A 14,955-nucleotide genomic window follows, 5' to 3' on the forward strand; every position below is an offset into this window, starting at 1 on the left:
TCACCCATTAATATTTGTTGAAAGACTATAGAATGAATAAAAAAAATTTACAACATTTAAGTAGCATCTTATTGTTGCAAGAAAACCTACATTTATAAATGTGCATGGAAAAGAGCCTACGCATATATATGTTTATATACATATATTAGTAATGATTACCATAAGGAAGTAGTTAAACTAGTGACTAGGTTATTATCTGAATTTATTTCTAAATAAGATGATTTGAATTTATTTAAATTTACTTGTATCTTCTAATTTTTCTACAGTGAATAAGAATTAGAACAAATTTTATTCAAATAACACTTTTTGAAAGTAGTATTTTGAGATTTCTAAGGAATTGCAAATACTTTCAGTATATGAAGTAAAAACTTTGGTGTTAAAACATCTCTTTGTATACATTATTTTTTAAATATAGGGACATTTAGTGTTAAGTTTAACATTTACTTTTTACCAAAATGGATTCTAAATGTTGAGTCATAAAATCTTTGGCAGTCATAGTCTGTATATTGGAAAGCTTCAGCTGGCGTGTATAATTATATGCCTGTGTTTGTTTCTTTGCCCAGGCTCACTTATGGGACAAACTATAAGGTGTTCTTTCCACTTATAAGCTGCTTGTACAGGAAGATTATGACATTTTAGAGTGAGTTAGGCCTATTGACTGTGAAGTCTCATGCTTAGTGAAGTTAATGCTTCCTACTTTGTTTCATGTAGTTTAAAGAAAAGATGAACTCTATTTTTTTCTACATAACTGTGGGGGAAATTTTAAATTTAGCTCTCTGTCTGAAATTTTAATTTTATTCCTATGGTCTAAGGTCATAGCACGGTCTGAGGAGAAGAGTACTATATTTGTTTGGGGTGAGTCAGTCATAGCAGCTGTCTGCATTTAACAGTTTAGCTTTTGTTTCAAATCAAATATGAGTGGATAAGATATGATTGGCCAGTGAGCCATACCTGGGCCAAAACTTAGAGAATTGTCAATATGCACAGTTCTTACATGGCATGCTGTCTCCTTTGGAAGTGCTCTGCACAATTTGAGAGAGTTCAATAGTGAAACATTTTCATCATGCTATTGAATGGCTTTTGCCTTTTTTTTAAATATATTTTATTGATTTTTTACAGAGAGGAAGGGAGAGAGATAGAGAGTTAGAAACATTGATCAGCTGCTTCCTGCACACCCCCTACTGGGGATGTGCCCGCAACCAAGGTACATGCCCTTGACTGGAATCGAACCTGGGACCTTTCAGTCCGCAGGTCAACGCTCTATCCACTGAGCCAAACCGGTTTCGGTGGCTTTTGCCTTTTTTGCCTTGGTTTCTGTTCATTTGTGGTGTGTGTGTGTATGTGTGTGTGTGTGTGTGTGTGTGTGTTTTCTGTTAAAGTAGATATGCCCTTAAGTTTTGTTTACTCTTTACAATAATAGATCGTTTAGCTTCAAAGAAACAATGCTTATAAAAATCTTACAAGACATTTTGGATATTAAATGGCACTTATAAATGATTATCTAACTGTCAGTTAATCAAGGCATGTGGATTAAATTTCTCCTTCTAAATACCCATTGGTTTGATAGTGTAAGGAAACTCTCAGTGTGCCTGGGAAATTTGTTGTTAGACATCGACTTTCTAAGTAGCAGTGAAGTCTTTGAGGAAATGTTAATTAAAAATTTAAGTCCAGTATCACATTTTAAAATTATATATTCTCCTCTCATTATTTTAAAACATTTCAAAAACAAAGTGCCCATTTTTGTGTGTGTGACTGCCCCTCCTTATGTCCCTAAGAGAATTAAAGATGAGAAGCAAAAATAATATAGCTCATGCTTCTAATTTTCACAAAATTCTTTTTTTGAACTTATAATTACAAGATTTTCAGATTCTATGGATTATGGAGTTTTCTTTTGTTCCTACTAATGTCTATTTGAGAGAATAAATGTATTTGTGTGATATGAAGTCTTTTTCTTTGGAAATAATAAAATTAATAATAAACTAATAAAGTTTTTTTTGCCCCTCAAATAATGGGCCAAAGAATGCATTTTCCCTCTTTGTCTTTCTCTTGGTCAGAAAATAAATAGATTAAAGATGGCAACAATAAGTAAAAGACCATTTGCAATTCCTCATTCACTTCAGTTTAAAACAAATCAACAAACATTTGTTAAAAAGATACGAGTTAGCCAAGTTAAGATTTGGATCTTTGAGAGCTTGCCTGTGAAAATAAGTATGCTGGTTTTCATGACCATATAACATAATTTGGCGATTGACTATGACCTTATTTGGTGGGCAAGAAGTTCTAGTCCAACATCAGACCAGGGAAGAATCCAATTATAGAATAAAGGCAATTGAGAAAAATCACTTTTCTTTGGGTTAGGTATTCTAATTGGTAGCATTTCCATTATATTGAAGGGAAAGTTCAATGAAAGTGGGAGACTGTAGTATTGTTCCAAATGTTTTATTTCTTGAATTGGAGGACTATATAAAAGAGGGCAAAAGAGAAAGATCAACAGATGGCAGAGGGGAGCAGAGGTCATGAAAATGAATCATTTCAAGAAAGGAGCTAGAGAAAATCCCTCACCTGCATTGACTAAGGTAGGGGCTATTATCTAAACCAACCCTCCTTTCCTCAGCCCCCAATTGCTTTTCATTTCCAAAATGCCAGGGAAGTCAGCACAGGTGGCATCAGTTCCAACAGGGCACAGCCTGGCACTGCCAGAACCCAGGTCAGTCGCAGCTGCAATCTTCCTGAAGCTCTGGGGACCCCATTAATTGGTGGCTTTTCTGAGCTCAGTGGAGCAGCTAATCAACAGCATGATCAGTGCCAGGGCAAGCAGCTTTCCTTAGGCCACCTTCACAGATCTGCAAGACGCATTATGTATTTTTAAACAGTAGCATAGCCATGGTGTGCACACACTGCCTAATTCTGAGATGTGTCATGTGTCAACTGCATTTAAAGCAACCTATTAGGTTATCAAATTATTTTATGTCAAAATTGAATTTTATTTCAAAATAGATTTTTGAACTCCAGACAATGGCACACTAGTTTTAAATAATGTTTCCCTACTGTATTTCTACAGAAAGGCTTTGGACACTAACTTGGAGTTTGCTGCAATGAGGTTTGCTTTATCCACAAATTCCCCATGCAGCTGATAGGAAGGTACTCGCTGGAAAATATTGCTATGGATTGAGTAGCAAAAAATAATAGTGTTTGCACCTTCTAATTTTTATCAGAATAATTCTTTGAACTTATAATTAGAAGAAGATCTAATAATCAGAGGAGTACTAAGAGTTACATGTAAACTGGCAAAGTCATTATATTTATATATATATATATATCTGTTATCTTTTAAATAGGAGGAACATAGGGTGTCCCAAAAAATGCATGCACACACTTTGAATCACGATAAAGGCAGTGTTTATTAAAACTTATTTCATTTTCAAAATTGAGCTATCAGCCGTGAAAGTGCATGCACATTTTGGGGAACACCCTGTATATGTTTACAATGAGGAACATTTCTCCTATACTCATTTTAGACCTGTTTTGCATATTAACTCTAGCTTTCTTCTCTTTTTAAGGGAAATAAAAGAAACCCGAAGGCCCAAAAGCAAATACTGAGGATTTGTTGGTTCTTTTTTAACAGAAATAAAGAAGGTTAGCATTAAAGGAGGCTTTATAGGCAAGGAAAGTTTGGTCAAGTGACACAAAGGGCCCCGAGGCCTCTCTACCGGTAAGTATGATAGGAAGATGGATCCAGGCCCCAGTGTCTACAGGAAAGTGCTGGTCAATTCCAGGGGCGGGGGAAGGGGAGGGGCGCTCACTCACTCAGGGCCAGTTTTGGTGTTTATGTCCTTCCTGCAGTGCATCTTTGTTCTGACACCATAAATGCACTGCCTTTACCTCCACCTGACACAGCAGAGGCCCAAACACAGAATGCAGTCTGTTTCCTTGTCTACACACACACACACACACACACACACCTTCTTCTGACAAAAGACCTTTTTGGAAGCAGCAGACTTTAGGGTGATTTATATAATAGAAATTCAAACCACTTAACCTTAACTATTAGTCATAAATCCTTGGTCACACATCCCCAATTTACTCACCTGCCCCTTATTTATATTTTCCCTTCTCCTCCTCCTACTTTTTTGTTGTTTTTTTGGTCTTTCCATTGCTCCAAATTTCAAATGCAGAGCAGTTTCGTCCCTTTTGTTGTTTCTCTTCTGCCAACTCTTGCTGCCATGCCACACATTTTTTACTAAACAAGTTTATAAAGCGTTTTTCAAAAACAGTTATGTCCTTCACAGGAATTCCAACACCAGTCATTTTAAGAAATTAGTTTTCCCACTCTCCTACAGTTAAAAATAAATGAACTTTTTAAAATATTAAAATGATTAAATGTAAAACATTAAATGTAAATGAGGTATGTACAGAAGAGCCCTAAAAATAGACATGCACTCATTTACTCATTCATTCACCCAAGAATATTGAGGTGTGATGATGTGAGCCATGCCAATATCTGGGAGAAGGTTCTGGGAAGTGGAAATGGCAAATACAAAGACCTTGAAGCAGAAACATAATGGTGTTTTGTTTTTGAAGAATTTTATGGAGATCAGAGTACCCAAGGCAGAGTGACAATAAAAGTGCCCAATGCCAATCATGTAGGGCCTTGTAGTAAAGAATTTTATATTTGTTTGTTTGTTTGTTTTTTAATCCTTACCTGAGGATATTTTTTCATTGATTTTTAGAGAGAGTGGAAGAGAGAGGGAAAGAAAGAGAGAAATATCGATGTGAGAGAAACACATTGATTGGTTGCCTCCTGCACACAGCCAGGGAGTAGCCTACAACCCAGGTACATGCCCTTGACCATAATTGAACCTGGGACCTTTCGGTCCACATGTGGACACTCTATCCACTGAGCCAGCAGTGGTTCTCAACCTTCTGGCCCTTTAAATACAGTTCCTCATGTTGTGACTCCCAACCATAAAATTATTTTCGTTGCTACTTCATAACTGTAATGTTGCTACTGTTATGAATCATAATGTAAATATCTGATATGCAGGATGGTCTTATAGGCGACCCCTGTGAAAGGGTCGTTCAGCCCCCAAAGGGGTCGCGACCAACAGGTTGAGAAGGATTTTAGATTTTACTTCAAGTGTCATAAGAAGCAAGTGAAAGATTTTGAGCAGGGGAATGTTATCATATAAATTTTGTTTTGATATGGCTGCTGTATGGACATTAAATTGAAGGAGGTGGAGGCAAGAGCAGAAACAGAGAGACCAGTTAAAAGATCATTGCCATAGTGTAGCAAGAGATAAAGATGGTAGCTTGAACCAGGTCAGTAGTGATGACATCATGAGAAATGATAAAAAATGAGGCTGAAATTTTTGCCTAGATCAACTAGAAGAACAGAGTTGCCATGTATTGCAAGAGAAGCAGGTTTAGGGAAGAAAATCAAGAGTTCTGTTTTGGACATGTTAAGTTTCAGAAGTCTACGTAGTGGGAAACTGAATAGATACTTCAATAATGCAAGAGGGAGGGTGGATGTATAAACTTGGGAATCATCACCATTTAGATGCTGTTTAAAGCCATGGAGCTAGAGTAGACCACACAAGGTATGGTTCCAAGAATTGGCCACACAAGAGGCTGCTTTTGAACTCAATCACCTATCATCGCACTGAATGAAACAGAGAAGTAGACTCTTCGAGATCCCTTTCAGCTTTAATTTTTTATTTACCTTACTAGTTAGTATTTTACAAGTAAAATTTATGGTTGAGAGTCTGAGATTACTTTCTTAAAGGAGTCCCTGACTCCTGCAGGCTTCTTTTTCTAGGTCACTTGGAACCATAGATGGTAATGGGAAAACAGACTATGAGAGTGAAGTACCTTCACTAAGATCAGCTGGGAAGGGGATATGAGGTAGCAGGTAGCTAGAGGAGACTTCAGGGCAGAGAGAGGCTATATTTAGGGTGGTAAGACAAGGTATTTAAATGCCAATGGAAGGATCCATCTGAGAGGAAGTAGTTAATTTATGACAGAGAGTGTAATTGGTAACATAAGGTTTCTGAGGGATTGGAAAAGATCAACACCAAAGCACAAGTAGAAGGGCTGGCTTTAGGGGCCAGAACAGCTCCTCTGCTGTTAGATTTAAATGACAGAGTAATACTTCATTAGATAGATGCACCATCCTTTCCTATTTTTAAACAAACTTTCCTTCTCCCTTCTCTTCCTCCATTCTCTCTCTCTCTCTCTCTCTTACTTATTTTACTCTTCTAGGCAATTCTAGTGTGAATATTTCTGATTATAACTAGAAGATAAACATTTACCACCATGCTTTCTCTAAACACTGATAACATTGATGCTTAATGCCAATATCCATACAATTGAATTTCGAGCTCCATTTGTTCAAGATGCTGATATTTTGGACTTTGTAATAGTACCATCCTAACTGATAACTGGTATCTACTTCAGCATTGTTCACAGTATATTATATTATCATCATATACTGGCTCACTTGTCTATCTCCTCCATTCTCAATGGAGGACTGACTTCTATCTCCCCACTAGAAATATTTTTAAGAATATTTATAACTATTAAATCTTATAAGAAATTGGAAATAGGGAAATATGACATGAAACAGTTGACTTGGGTCTAAGCTTCTATAGCACCAAATTATAGAACTGTTAGGAAAATTAAATAGCAGAAAACAAAAAATATTAGCATGCTGAGAAATTATATTTATTATGAATACAAAGTTGTAGATTTTCTTAAAATGCCTCATTTGTTTATTCTTGATTTTTTAAAATGATTTTTAATTCATTCAATTACTTAATCCCCTCTGAGCCAGGCATTGTCCTCAGAGCTGTGCACACATGAATGAATGGTCTCTGCTCTCAAGGGGGGGTCACATCTCAGAGACTTGAAATGCAAGCTATGAAGATAATAGTAAAGTAATATATTGTGATAATTCTATAGTAGAGATAGGCATATATTAATTAGAATGTGTCCATTAGGATATTGATGTAACAAAGGCCAGAATTACAGTAGCTTAAACAAATGGAAGTTTATTCTCTCTTACTCAGTACTCTGAGCACTGAAAGCCTGGGGCTACTACTGCAGCTCCAAGAGTTGGGTGACTCGGGATCCTTCTGTCCTTTTGCTTTGCCAGCCTCACCTGGTGCATCTATTTTTGTGATCTGAGATGATTATCCAGCTCCCTCTATGATGACTACAATCCAGCAAGCAAGAGGAGAGAAGGGGGAGGGGAGAACATGAGCCACCCTTTAAATGAACTGAAGATGTGGTCCATAGCGCTGTGGTCAAACACCATTGGTGAGAACTTTGTTACACAGGCACAGTAGGGAGGCTAGAGATGTAGCCCTCAGCCGAGTGGTTATGTGCCCAGCTGCATTCAGCATGGTGCTACCAAAGGGGGAAAGAGCCTCTGCCAGCCTGGGTGAAAGAAGAGGGCCAAGAAGGATTTACAAGACAGTGAGGTTTGAGCTGAGAATGTATTTTAAAAATAGGATCTTGGTTTAAACAGCATTTGACTAATGACAAGTGATTTCCCGCACATTATTCAATACAATACCCACAATGTCCCCTTAGGTAATCAGGACAAATGTGATTATTCTTATATTACAAATGAGAAGACAGACACTTGAGTTAAATGACTTGATCAAGGTCATATGTCTAATACATGATCCTAAAAATACACCTGTGTTTTCTGACTTCTCAAAATCCCATGCTACCACAGAGAACACAGTAAAATGTGACTACTATAGAAATGAATTGGTACTTATTCCCAGAGGCATTCACTATTTGGAGACTCCTAGTTGCTTCAGGATAGTGGCATTCAAAGACAATAGTCTATAAGAGGAAGTGGAATGAAAGGAGAAATATAAATAAAATTACTAGTTTTATGAGTTTAATTCTTACTGAGAAAACACCCCGATTTCTAAATGGCTTACCTTAGGTGGCGGGAAAGTTGATCAGGGCACTCAAGAAGTAATGATGACAATCCATCAGCTCCCTGGCCTGGCTTGCTATTTCTGTTCGGTGTGAGTCACTTCATTTGCACAGATGACTCTTGCTGGCCACTGCTGCCCTTCAGGGAGGCTGTGGCTCTGGGAACTAACTTGTGAGCTTTGTTTTCACACCTTCCACAGGCAGAGACACGGTGGCAGCTGCTCTGTGCAATATAACACTGGCTGTGACCGCCTTTCTTAAACTCTTCGTCTCAGTAGTATCTTGGGTCCTAAAAACCTTGCAGTCAGAGTTTATTAGCAGCATCATTTATGCTTTTAGTTTCTACCTTGTGGTGGGATCCTAATTCATAGTGCACATCAGTGCATGGGTGACCTCTGTCACCACACTCAGCCTGCTTTCTGAATATTATTGCTTCCAAAGTAAAAAAAGAATTTTTATGCAGTTTCATGATTAACTTTGTTACAATAATCGAAAAGAATGAAACCCAAATCTACCTTGTGATATGTCTGCCTCAGCTTATTTTGAAAGAACACATAGTAATAGCGTTAGTCCTACAACCCAAATATTTTGCGTGCCTTTCTTCATCTCGTGCTTAAAGTCTTACATTTGTAGGGTGCCCTTTTTTGCATGATATATGTCAGAAATATTTATTCAAATGGATCAATAGATCCACTAAAATTAATTCAAGCCACAGTAAAGTGTGGTCAATGCTATAATTAATTCATGATTGAGGAATGATGCAGAAGATAAAGAAGAAAGAGAGTGAAGGGTTTAATAACACCTAGAACATGTGTTTCCTCTGACACCTTGTAGAGTTATGAAACGGCATACTTCTAGAGTGGACTTTACTTTTGCTCAGGATAATTTTTGGCGTTATGGTAGTAACCTTTGCCTAAACCCTCTTCTTCCCTCCACTGCTTTTCCTTTTTAATAAGAGAGGAAAATGACCTTTTCGCAGCAGGACGAGAATAGCTGCCAGGGCATGGGTGCCCCCCACTCTCAATATAACGAACCCTGAAGAAAATCCTATGGGCATTGCCAAACTTTTGTTCTACCCATGGGATGTGATGAGTAGGGAGGCAATGCCAACCTGGGAGAGGCATGGGTTTCCTGTCAACAGACTATGAGATCAAATGAAGGCTTTCCATCTCCTGCAACATGCTCCTCATTTCCGTGAGGGGATGTTTTTCCTCCACTTCTCTTTGGTGTCACACTCTAGGGACTGCTTTGGTCATTATCACCGTCATCATCATTGCGGGACATGCAAGACTTCACAGAAGCCTTGATCTTTATACCTTGTCCCCAAGGGAGGATTTAGTTTTCCTTTATTCCAGTCGTTGGCCAGCTCTCCTGCCTGAGTAATAAATAAGGTCACCAGCCTGGTCAGCAGCAGCCCTCCCTCTATTTGTCACAAGTAGTTGGGTTCTTTCTTCTTCCATTTGGCTTGAGACCTTCACTCACCCCTCACTTCCTTTCTTATCCTAGTTCACTGCTTCAAAATAATCTTGGCCATTATTGAAATTCCCCCAGAATCTACAGTATTTTATTTTTTCTAACTCAGAGCTTAGAGAAAAATATATGACTTTTTTTAAAAAAAATTTCTGAAGATAGTAACAATGGAAGTATTTTTCAGAAAAGTAAAAACTTTTTTGGAAAGTTTATTTTTTTTCATCATCTATCCATTTGCTAGTGATTTTTAATAAACCATCAAGTTTAAATTTTAGAGCAATTAACAAGTCTTGCACCTGGAAATGGGAATATTTAGTTTGCTTACCAGATGCCCCCATGTAGATCATTTTAGTTAGCACTTATAATGGGAATTATAGAAACTATCAATTCATGAATTTGTATTATTATCCAGATATAGCCCTCAAGAGTTCTCCTTAGTTAACAGAACTGTGATAGCTTATAACCTCTATGTGTTTACATATATGGGCCTAGTGATTATAAATCAAAATATTTTTTCTATTTAATACTAGAAACCTGTTGCACGAAGATTCGAGCAATAGGCCTTCCTTCCCCTGGCTGCCGGCACCTGGGACCAGGCCTTTGGTCTGGCCGCAACAGAGAAGCCAAGCCTCTTCAGTCTTCAGTCTTCAGTCTTCAGTCTGGCTTCACTCTGGCCAGAGCCTTTAGTCTTCGCTCTGCACCTGCGTATGCAAATTAACCACCATCTTTGTTGGGTTAATTTGCATACTCATCCTGATTGGTGGGTGTAGCAGGGTGACACTAACTTGCATGTTTCTCTTTTATTAGTGTAGATAGAAATAGAGTTTTTATCAAATAAGGTTATTTTAACTCTGTTACAATCTTGAATTCACTTGTACATTTTCCTTAAATTTAACTTACCTGTTTAAATGTTGGCATCTCAGAAGTATTTTTCACCAACTCATAGGTATACAGATTTATTTATATGCAGATTTATATATAGATAGATGTAGATATAGATATAAACAGAGAATTGCAAAATTCTTTGCTTGGAAAATAGTCAACAAGACAATATCCTCCAGCATCTTATTTGTGGGGAAATGGCTGTTCTGCAGGAGTAGTAACTTGATGTTCTTTGCAGCCTGTGTGTCAGCACTCTCAGATACCATCCTCTCATGGATGCTCTTCCTTCTCACCTAGGATCCAGCTCCTATGCTACATGCGCAAAGAAGCCCTCTGCCTGCACCCCTCTACAGGAGACTCTGGTTCTCTGCCCCTGTATGCTCTTTGCTATTATTCTGATTTATTTTCTTCATGATCCCAATTTCTTTCTGATAGTATCTTACTTATTTTTCAATTATTTACTTTGACTGGTCCCAACTACAAGTTTAACTTCAATTCGTGATTTGTTTTGTCATCCCTATGTCCTCTGTGCCTAAAATGGTGCCTGGCACTAAGGAAGTGCTCAATAAAGAAATATTTAATAAATATGTGTTCTAAGTTGCCATTGCTGCCAAGGTCAGAGAAAAGATACAGAAGTGGTACAGAGTTGGAGGGGAAGGGATGTCTCCTGGACAAATGACACTGCAAAGTTGTTTACAAGCCACACTATTTTGTACCACAAGGGTAAAACAGTTTCAGCTGTCCCATTTGCAGCCACTGCTTTTTAAAGAAAAATGGCAGGTGCACAATTTCAAAACACATCATCAGTACACTGTATTGTGTGTTCATATCCCCAAATCAAATCCCTTCCATCACGATTTATCTCCCCAACATCCTCTTTCACCTCCCCCCAAGCACCTTCCCTCAGCAATCATCACACTGTTGTCCATGTTAACCAGTGTCACCCCAATAAATTCAACAAAAAGGAAAAAGTTAAAAATTTTTAAATTTAAAAATTCTTAAATTGTTATGTCTAAAAAGACAAAAAAAATGATTTTAAAAATACAAATTTTAAAGAGAGAAGGAGAAATGTAGGGGAAAGGAGACAGTATTACTGAAATTGTTAGAGTTAAAAGGTATATTTTAAGGAGACTTTTAATACTTTTTTAGTAAAAATTATTTTTATTTTTTGAGCTGGGATAAGTGACTTTCACTGGTGAAAATTTCATTTTGAAGCTGATTTTCACAAATCATATTTTAAACCCTAAACGCAGAACCTTTCTCTTTCCTTGTCAAGTTTACACAACTCTTTGGAGGGTTGGGGAGACCTTCACGCTTGGGCAAGAAAGGTCAGGGTCCTCTTCTTGGGCCAACAGATGGTCATGATGAGCAGGGAAACAGCAAATGGAAAGAGGGAAAATGGCACTGAGCTGAACCTGCTCCAAGTAAAAAGGAAGAAGGAGAGTTAGAAACCAAAGTAAGCAGTTATGAGACTATGCCTTATCTAATCTACTAAAAGACAAATAGGGTAATTAACCATACCTCCAACACGCTTCCCATTGGCTAATCAGGGTGATATGCAAATTAACCACCAACCAAGATGGCGGTTAATTTGCATATGTAGGCGCCAAGCCACAGACTGGCTTAGGCCTGCTCCCCAGGGGATTGAGCCTAAGATGGCAATCAGACATCCCTCTGGCAGCCCGGCAGCCCTCGGGGATGTCCACTTGCCAGTGGGGAGCAGACCTAAACTGCAGTCAGACATCCTTAGCACTGCTGAGGAGGCAGGAGAGGCTCCCACCATCACTACTGTACTGGCAGCAATCAGTCTGGCTTGTGCCAGAGCAGAGCTCCTCCCATGTGAGAGCGCCCTGACCACCAGAGGGCAGCTCCTGCATTGAGCGTCTGCCCCCTGGTGGTCAGTGTGTGTCATAGTGACCAGTCATTCCCAGTCCTTCTGCTGTTAGGGTCAGTTTGCATATTACCCTTTTACTATATAGGATAGAGGCCTGGTGCACGGGTGGGGGCTGGCTGGTTTGCCCTGAAGGGTGTTCCGGATCAGGGTGGGGGTCCCGCTGGGGTGCCTGGCCAGCATGGATGAGGGGATGATGGCTGTTTCCAGCTGGTCACACCCCCTTCAGGGTGAAAGTCCCCACTGGGGTGCCTGGCGAGTTTGGGTGGGGGGCTGAAGGCCATTTTCAGGCTGGTGGGTGACTGAAGCTCCCAACCTCTCCTTTTTTTTTTTTTTATTCTGGGATTTATTTACCTTCTATGGCTGTCACTGGAACTGAGAACCAGCTTTAACTCTGAGGCTCAGCTCCAGCTCTGAGACCTCGGCTGCTGAAAGCAGGTATCTGGGTTTGTTTGGCTTCTATAATTGAAACACTGTTGCAACTCCAGCTCTGAGGCCCAGCTGGCTGAAAAGCAGGTTTCTGGGGTTTGTTTAGCTTCTATAATTGCAACATTGTTTTTTAGAGTTCAGCTCAGAGGCCAGTAGCGTCAGGCGGGGAACCTTGGCTTCCTCCATCACTGGAGCAAGCAAGCTTCCTGTTCTCTTCAGCTGCCTGGCTGCCGGCCGCCATCTTGGTTGGCAGCTAATTTGCATATCGCCCTGATTAGCCAATGGGAAGCATGTCGGAAGTACAGTTAATTACCATGTTTGTCTATTATTAGATAGGACTAGAAGGCCCGTGCACAAAAATTTGTGCACTGGCAGGGAAGGGGGGTCCCTCAGCCCAACCTGTGCCCTCTCACAGATCATGCTGCCGCTCGCCCTGCCGGCCCTGTCCACCCCGCCCACCCCGCCCAAGACAGGGCAGGCCTGGATCCTGCGCTGGGACGGACAGCAGCTCTGATCATGCTGCTGCTTGCCCCGCCCACCCTGCCCAAGAAACCGCAGGCCCAGATCCCGCGCTGGGGCGGACAGCAGCTCTGATCACGCTGCCGCTCGCCCCGCCCACCCTTCCCACCCCGCCCAAGACAGGGCAGGCTGGGATCCCGCACTGGGGCGGCCAGCAGCACGGATCATGCTGCCGCTCACCCCGCCCGCCCCACCCAAGACACAGCAGACCCGGATTCGTGCTGGGGTGGACAGCAGCTCTGATCACGCTGCCGCTCGCCCCGCCCACCCCGCCCAAACACTGCAGGCCAGGATCTCGCCTTGGGTGGCGCAGCGGGATCTGCTTGCAGTATGCAAATTAGCCGCCATCTTTGTTGGCGGTTAACCGCCATCTTAGTTGGCAGTTAATTTGCATATCACCCTGATTAGCCAATGGGAAGGGTAGCGAAGTTACAGTTAATTACCATGTTTGTCTATTATTAGATAGGATAGATAGTGTGTGTTCACCCTTTCTGCTGTGCAGTGTTCCATCCCTGAATATGACAAAATTTATTCATTCTGCTGCTGACAGGCAACTGAAGAATTTCCTTTTTTTGTAGGAGGGGGTGTGAGCTGTTCTCAACAGTCTGTTATGAACATTCTAGTACATACATCTTTTGGGGGGAAAGGCTACATGCACACACACACACACACACACACACATGCACACACACACACACACACTCCTGTTGGATATAAACCTAGGAGTAGAATTTCTGGGTCATTTGGTGTGCATATGTTCAGATTTAGTGATAAGCCTGTTTCCAGAGTGGTTGCATGTGTTTATACTCACATCAGCAATGTAGGAGAGTTCCAGATGCTCTACTTCCTTACCAGTTTTTGGCATTTTCTGTATTTTTCTCATGCTAATGGATATATTTTGAATGGGGTTTAATTTATAGTTCTGAGTTCCCTTGTCTTTAATTGCTCCAGTCACAAGTTGTTGATATCATGTTTGATGCTAAAGCCAGCAGAGAGCTACCCAGCAGATTACATACAGAATGAGACAAGCGACCAAATTTCATTCCAAGGTTAAAGGTTCTTGGACTCAGAACCAAGAGAAAAAATAAAAGGGGTCTACAAGGTTGCTTTTGAATCCACATTATTTTTCTCCCAATAGTTTATCAGATAAGGTAGAATCCATCTTTTCAGATGGAATCATGTTCTCTATTCTGGTCAAGAAAAAGAGAAGTTGATTTTCAAAAATCTGCAGCCTTTAACATGGCTTTAAATTGACTATAAAATTCTAAACAATCGTTATGTAATGAACAGACCAGTAACAGACTTGGTCCTCATGCTCCTGGGGTGCTCATCCCAAAGGACAGTGAGAAAAAGAACCCAGAAATGCACAAGTTAATGTTCTTGACAAGCCTCGGAGATCACAGTTCTCATAAATATCTCACCAGGAGTATTGTGTTGTTTTTCTGTTTTGTTTTGTTCTTTTGTAAGAAAAACTAACACTGGTGGCAGGGAGAAGCATTTCTACTTGTTCTTTTCTGCTTTTCTCTTTTGCTAATGTGTCAAATTATGGACTAGACTCATTTAAGTCAACCATATGGAAATACATAACATTGCAGCTAAATCTCGGGGCTGCCCAAAGGATCATAGTACTTGGTTTCTTGTTCTTAAAGATAATCAGTGGAGCTTGCTTTCATGTTGAATAATTGTCCTGCCTCAGAAGGCACAGGCCCATCAAAAGACTCTTCACTTAAAAAATCAACAAAAGTACTATAACTTTATAAGATTTTTCCATGTGATTTCTCTATTTTGGCAACTTGTGAGTGACAGATATTTAA

Source organism: Myotis myotis, unplaced genomic scaffold (assembly GCF_014108235.1).
Source record: "Myotis myotis isolate mMyoMyo1 unplaced genomic scaffold, mMyoMyo1.p scaffold_m19_p_7, whole genome shotgun sequence".
Classification (NCBI taxonomy): Eukaryota; Metazoa; Chordata; class Mammalia; order Chiroptera; family Vespertilionidae; genus Myotis; species Myotis myotis.